A 7,972-nucleotide genomic window follows, 5' to 3' on the forward strand; every position below is an offset into this window, starting at 1 on the left:
GTGTGTGCATATATGGCTGTGTGTATATATATGTCTGTGTATATATATACATGTGTGTATATATACATATGTATATGTATACATACATATGTGTGTAAATATGTGTGTGCATGTATATATATGTATGTGTGTGTATACATATATGTGGTGTGTATATACATATGTGTGTATATATATGTGTGTGTGTGTGTGTATATATATGCCTGCCTGTTTATATATGTCTGTGTGTATATATGTGTGAGTGTATATATACATGTGTGTGTATACATATATGTGTGTAGATATATATGTGTGTCTGTGTATATATACATGTGTGTATATATACATATTTCTGTATACACATCTGGTATATATATGTGTGTGTGTGTATACATACATATGTGTGTATAGATACATATGTGTGTATACATATGAGTGTGTGTATATATATGTGTGTGTATATATATACATATGTGTGTGTAAACATACATATGTCTGTATATATACGTGCAGGTGTATATATATACATGTGTGTATATATACATATGTCTGTGTAGACGTACATGTGTGTATGGATATATATGCGTGTGTGTTTATATATATGTGTGTACATGTATATATATGTGTGTGTACATATTTATGGTATGTATATACATATGTGTGTATATGTATGTGTGTGTGTACATATATGTGTGTCCATGTATACAGATGTATGTGTGTGTACATATATATGGTATGTATATACATATGTATGTATATATATGTCTGTATATATGTGGTGTGTATATATACAACTGAGGGTATATATATGTGTGTGTTTATATACGTATAGGGGTGTATATACATATGGGGGTGTATATACATATGTGTGTTTGTGTATGTACATATGTGTGTTTATATACATGTGTATATAAGTGCGTGTTTATATATCTGTGAGTATATATGTATCTGTCTGTGTATACATATGTGAGTGTATATATATATGTGTGTATATATATGTGTGTGTATATATATCTGTGTATGTATATATATGTGTGTGTATATATATCTGTGTATATATATATCTGTGTATATATATGTGTGTCTGTATATATGTGTGTGTATATATACAGGTGTGTCTCTGTATACATATATGTGCAGGCACATATATGTAGATCTGTGTATATATACGTGTGTATATATACATATGTCTGTGTATATATATGTATGTGTATACATATCTGAGTGTGTGTACATGTACATAGTGTGCATATATATGTGTGTATGTATATACAAGTGAGTGTGTGTATATATCTATATGTCTATATATATACATATGTGTTTATACATATATGTGTCTGTGTAGATATATATGTGTGTCTGTATCTATATGTGTGTACATATCCATATATGTGTATAAATACATGAGTGTATATAAATATCTCTTTATATATATATGTGTGTATATATATAACTGTGTGTATATACATATGTGTGTATATATATAACTGTGTGTATATACATATGTGTGTATATATACATATGAGTGTATATATACATATGTCTGTATATACATATGTAGGTATGTATATATGTCTATATATCTGTGTGTGTTTATATACATATGAGGATGTATATATATGTGTATATATACATGTGTGTATATATACATATATGTGCATATATACATATGTGTATATATACATATGTAGGCATGTATATATGTCTATATATATTTGTGTGTTTATATACATATGGGGGTGTATATATATGGGTACATATGCATGTGTGTATATATCCATATGTGTGTGTATACATATGTAGGTATGTATATGGGTCTATATATATGTGCCTGTTTACATACATATGGGGGTGTATATATATGTGTGTATATACATGTGTGTATATATGTGTGTGTGTATATATATGTGTGTATATGTATATATGTGTATATATACATATGTGTGTATATATATTTGTGTATATCTGTGTGTGTGTATCTATATCTGTGTGTGTATATATATCTGTGGGTGTGTATATGTATGTGTATGAGTATATATATGTGTATATACATATGTGTGTATATATACATATCTGTGTATATATATGTGCATATATGTCTGTGTATATATATTTGTGTATATCTATGTGTGTGTATCTATATCGGTGTGTGTGTATATATATCTATGTGTGTGTATATATATGTGTATGTGTATATGTATGTATATATACATATGTATGCAGGTGCCTATATATATGAATTTGTGTATATATATATACTGTTTATAAATATGTATGTATATATATGTGTATATCTATACATATGTGTGTGTATATATGTGTGTGTATATATATACATATGTGCATATATATGTGTGTGTATATATACATATGTGTGTATAAATGTGTGTATATATATACATATGTGTTTCTATATACATGTCTGTATATATGTCTGTATATATATGTGTGTGTATATATATGTGTGTATATATACATGAGTGTATATATGGGTATGTATATATACAAAAGTGTGTATATACACATGTATGTATATATACATCTGTATATATATGTGTGTGTGTATATATCTGTCTGTATACATATATGTGTGTATATATGTATGTGTGTATACATACATGTGTGCATATACATACGTATGTGTATATATATACACACGTGTGTATATACATATGACTATGTATATACATATGTGTGCATATATATGTGTGTCTATATATGTGTTTGTGTATATATACATGTGTGTATATAACCATATGTCTGTGTGTATACATATGTGTATATATATACATGGGTATGTGTATATACATGTGTGTAAATATATACATATGTCTGTATATATGTGTGTAGATATACATATGTGTGTATATATATGTGTGTGTATATATACATGTGTGTATATATATGTGTGTGTATATATACATATCTCTGTATATATATGTGTGTATATATATGTGTGTGTATATGTATATATGTGTGTATCTATACATATGCGTGTATCTATACATATGTGTCTATATGTCTGTATATATATGTGTGTGTGTATATGTCTGTGTGTGTCTATACATCTGTCTGTATATATACATATGTGTGTGTATATATACATGTGTGTATATAAACATATGTGTGTATATACATAGGTGTATGTATACATGTGTGTATATATACATGTGTGTATATATATGTGTGTATATATACATGTGTGTATATAAACATATGTGTGTATATACATAGGTGTATGTATACATGTGTGTATATATACATGTGTGTATAAATATGTGTGTATATATACGTGTGTGTACATAAACATATGTGTGTATATACATAGGTGTATATATACATATGTGTGTATATATACATGGGTGTGTATATACATGTGTGTATATATACGTGTGTCTGTATATAAACATATGTGTATGTATATACATATGTGTATATATACATATGTGTGTATATATACATGGGTGTGTATATACATATGTGTATATATGTGTGTATATATACATATGTGTGTATATATACATGTGTATATATACATATGTCTCTATATATATGTGTGTGTATTTATGTGTGTGTATATACATGTCTGTGTATACATACATATGTGTGTATATATACATATGTATGTATATACATATGTGTAAATATATACATATGTGTGTGTATATAACCATATGTGTCTATATACATGTCTGTGTATATATACATCTGGGTGTGTATATATATGTCTGTCTATATCTATATATGTGTGTATCTGTACATAGGTGTTTATATATACATGTGTGTATATATGTCTGTATGTATATGTGTATAAATACATATGTGTGTATATATACATCTCTGTATATATATATGTCTGTATATATATGTCTGTGTGTATATATATCTGTGTATATATACATGTGTGTGTATACATGCATATGTGTGTATATATACATATGTGTGTATATATACATATATGTGAATATATACATATGTGTTTATATATACATGTGTGAATATATGTCTGTATGTGTATGTGTATAAATACATATGAGTGCATATATACGTGAGTGTATATATATGTCTGTATATCTATGTGTGTATATATACATGTGTGTGCAGACATACATATGTGTGTATATATACATATGTGTGTACATACATATGTGTATATACACACATATATGTGTACATACATATGTGTATATATATACACGTGTGTATATATATGTGTGTATATATACATCTGTGTATATATACGTGTGTGTATATAAACATACATGTGTGTCTATATACATATGTGAATATATATACATATGTATGTGTATATATATGTATGTGTAAATATACATGTCTGTGTTTAAACATATGTGGTATATACATATGTGTGCATATACACATATGTGTGTATATATATATATGTGTGTATATATACATATGTGTGTATATATACATGGGTGTGTATATATACATGGGTGTGTATATACATGTCTGTATATATGTCTGTATATATACATACACGTGAATATATACATGTATATATACATATGTCTGTACATATCTGTGTGTGTATATATACTTAGGACTGTACACATACATATGTATGTATATATACGTATGTGTGTATATGCATATGTGTATATATATACATGTGTGTATATATACATGTATGTATATATACATGTGTATTTCTATGTAGATATATATACATATGTGTGTATATATATATGTCTGTGTATATATATGTGTGTGACTATATATATATGGTGTGTATATAGATATGTGTGTATATATATGTATATATATGTACATATGTGTGTATATATATGTGTGTGTGTGTATACATGTGTGTATATATACATATGGGTGTATATACATATGTGTATATATATACATGTGTGTATATATAGATGTGTGTGTATATAGATGTCTCTGTATATATTCATGTGTGTATATATACATGTGTGTATATAAACATATGTGTGTATATACATATGTATATATAAACATATGTGTATATATATATACATGTGTGTGTCTATGTATATGTGTGTCTATATATGCATATCTATGTATATATACATGTGTGTGTATATATATGCCTGTATATATATGTCTGTGTGTATATATGTGTGTGTATATATACATAGGTGTGTATATATACATATGTGTATAGATATACATATGTGTGTAAATATATATGTGTCTCTGTGTATATATGTGTGTGTATATATACAGGGTGTATACAGATGTGTGTCTATTTCTATGTATATATATATACATATGTGTGTATATACACATATGTGTGTATATATATATGTCTGTATATATACACATGGGTGTATATATACACATGTGTTTATATATACGTGTGTGTATATATATGTATGTGTGTATATATACATATGTGTGTATACATACACATGTGTGTATATATACATGTGTGTATATATACATGTGTGTATATATACATGTGTGTGTATATATATATGGCTGTATATATTTGTGTGTGTGTATATATACATGTGTGTGTATATATATATGGCTGTATATATTTGTGTGTGTGTATATATACATGTGTGTGTATATATATATGGCTGTATATATTTGTGTGTGTGTATATATACATGTGTGTGTATATATATATGGCTGTATATATTTGTGTGTGTGTGTATATATACATGTGTGTGTATATATACATGTCTGTGTATATATACATGTGTGTATATATACATGTGTGTGTATATATATATGGCTGTATATATATGTGTGTGTGTGTATATATATACATGTGTGTATATATATATGGCTGTATATATTTGTGTGTGAGTGTATATACATGTGTGTGTATATATATATGGCTGTATATATTTGTGTGTGTGTATATATACATGTGTGTGTATATATACATGTGTGTGTATATACATGTGTGTGTATATATACATGTGTGTATATATACATGTGTGTGTATATATATATGGCTGTATATATATGTGTGTGTGTATATATACATGTGTGTGTATATATATATGGCTGTATATATTTGTGTGTGAGTGTATATATACATGTGTGTGTATATATACATGTGTGTATATATACATGTGTGTGTATATATATATGGCTGTATATATATGTGTGTGTGTATATATACATGTGTGTGTATATATATATATGTGTATATATATGTGTGTATATATGTGTCTGTATATATATGTGTGTATATATATGTCTGTATATATATGTGTGTGTATATATATATGTGTATACATACATGTGTGTGTATACATACATATGTGTGTATATATACATGGCTGTATATACATGTGTATATATATATGTGCGTATATATATGTGTATATATATGTCTGTATATATGTGTGTGTATATATATGTGTGTCTCTATATACATATGTGTATATATACATGTGTGTATAAATATGTGTGTCTATATATATACATGTGTATATAAACAATGTGTGTATAGAAACATAAGTGTGTATAAAACATAAGTGTATATATATACATATGGGTGTGTATATAAATGTGTGTGTATATATACATATGTGTGTATATATACATGGGTGTGTATATACATGTGCGTATATATATGTGTATATATACATATGTGTGTGTGTGTATATATGTGTGTGTATATATACATATGTGTCTATATATACATGTGTGTATATATACATGTGTGTATATATGTTTGTATATATACATATGTGTGTGTGTATATATATGTGTGTGTATATATACATATGTGTGTATATGTACATGGGTGTGTAAACATATACATGTGTGTATATATGTGTGTATATATACATATGTGTGTGTGTGTATTTATGTCTGTGTATATATACATATGTGTGTATATGTACATGGGTGTGTATATACATGTGTGTATATATGTGTGTATATATACATATGTGTGTGTGTGTATTTATGTCTGTGTATATATACATGTCTGTGTATACATACATATGTCTGTATATATACATGGGTGTGTATATACATGTGTGTATATATACGTGTATATATATATACATGTGTGTTTGTTTATGTGTGTGTGTATATATACGTGTGTCTATAGAAATCTATATATATGCCTGTATATATAGATGGATGTATACAAGTACAACCGTCTGCTCACGCTTCCGGACTCAAATTTTATCCACGCTTTCTAGTACCTCTCAAACCTCATACATCACTCAGATACCTTGCATCCCTACCATCAAAAATGCTCTCATTTCCAATTATCAAATTGCACCGCTACCAAATGCTGAAAGCGAATACCTTGCGGGCTTCTCGGAGGATTTCCGCTGCGCCTGTCCTACGCCTCGCCGTTTCGCTTCAAACACTTTAGATCGGCCTTACGGGAAAAAAAAAATTAAATGGGACGCTCTCCTTTCTTATCACGAGGCGCCTCGCCGGGCGCCTTAGCCGATCTACGTTCCTGAACGTTACCTCGGCCCCGAGCCCGCCTCTCCGCGTCTTCCTCGGCCCCGCTTCCCTTCCGCTTTCAATTATTATTAACGCCTGGGAATTACAATTATGCCTTTCCATGCCGCTCTGGGACTACCGTCCCTTCCCGGCAATCCCCGTGCTTCTTATCCTTCCCTCGGCCCGATGACGCGTCTGCTTCCCTTAAGATGCCCTTTAAACCGTCTTTAAAGCTCCTTTCTTTTTCTATAGGCCCTTTCAAAGCCCCGTTTCTGTACCCGCGCCTTTCGGGACGTGCCGTTCCCTAAGGCTCTCGCGTTTAGCGTCCGGCGTTTGATCGAAAATTTCCGAAAAATGTTTTCCGATCGGCGGAGCCCGGCGTGTCGTCTCGCAGGTGGTGGCGCCGTCGTCCCGTCCCCCGAACTTTTTAACGCTTTAAAGTCACGTTCGATTCCGATGGATACGGCCTTGATGGGACCATTTTTATATCTATTCCGACACATTTTAAAAACCTGAAAAATCTTCTCTAACGGCGAGTACTACCTCAACTTTTTACTTCTACCCGCGC

This window comes from Lichenostomus cassidix, unplaced genomic scaffold, assembly GCF_008360975.1.
Source record: "Lichenostomus cassidix isolate B80296 unplaced genomic scaffold, HeHo_3.0 HiC_scaffold_47, whole genome shotgun sequence".
In the NCBI taxonomy this organism is placed as follows: domain Eukaryota; kingdom Metazoa; phylum Chordata; class Aves; order Passeriformes; family Meliphagidae; genus Lichenostomus; species Lichenostomus cassidix.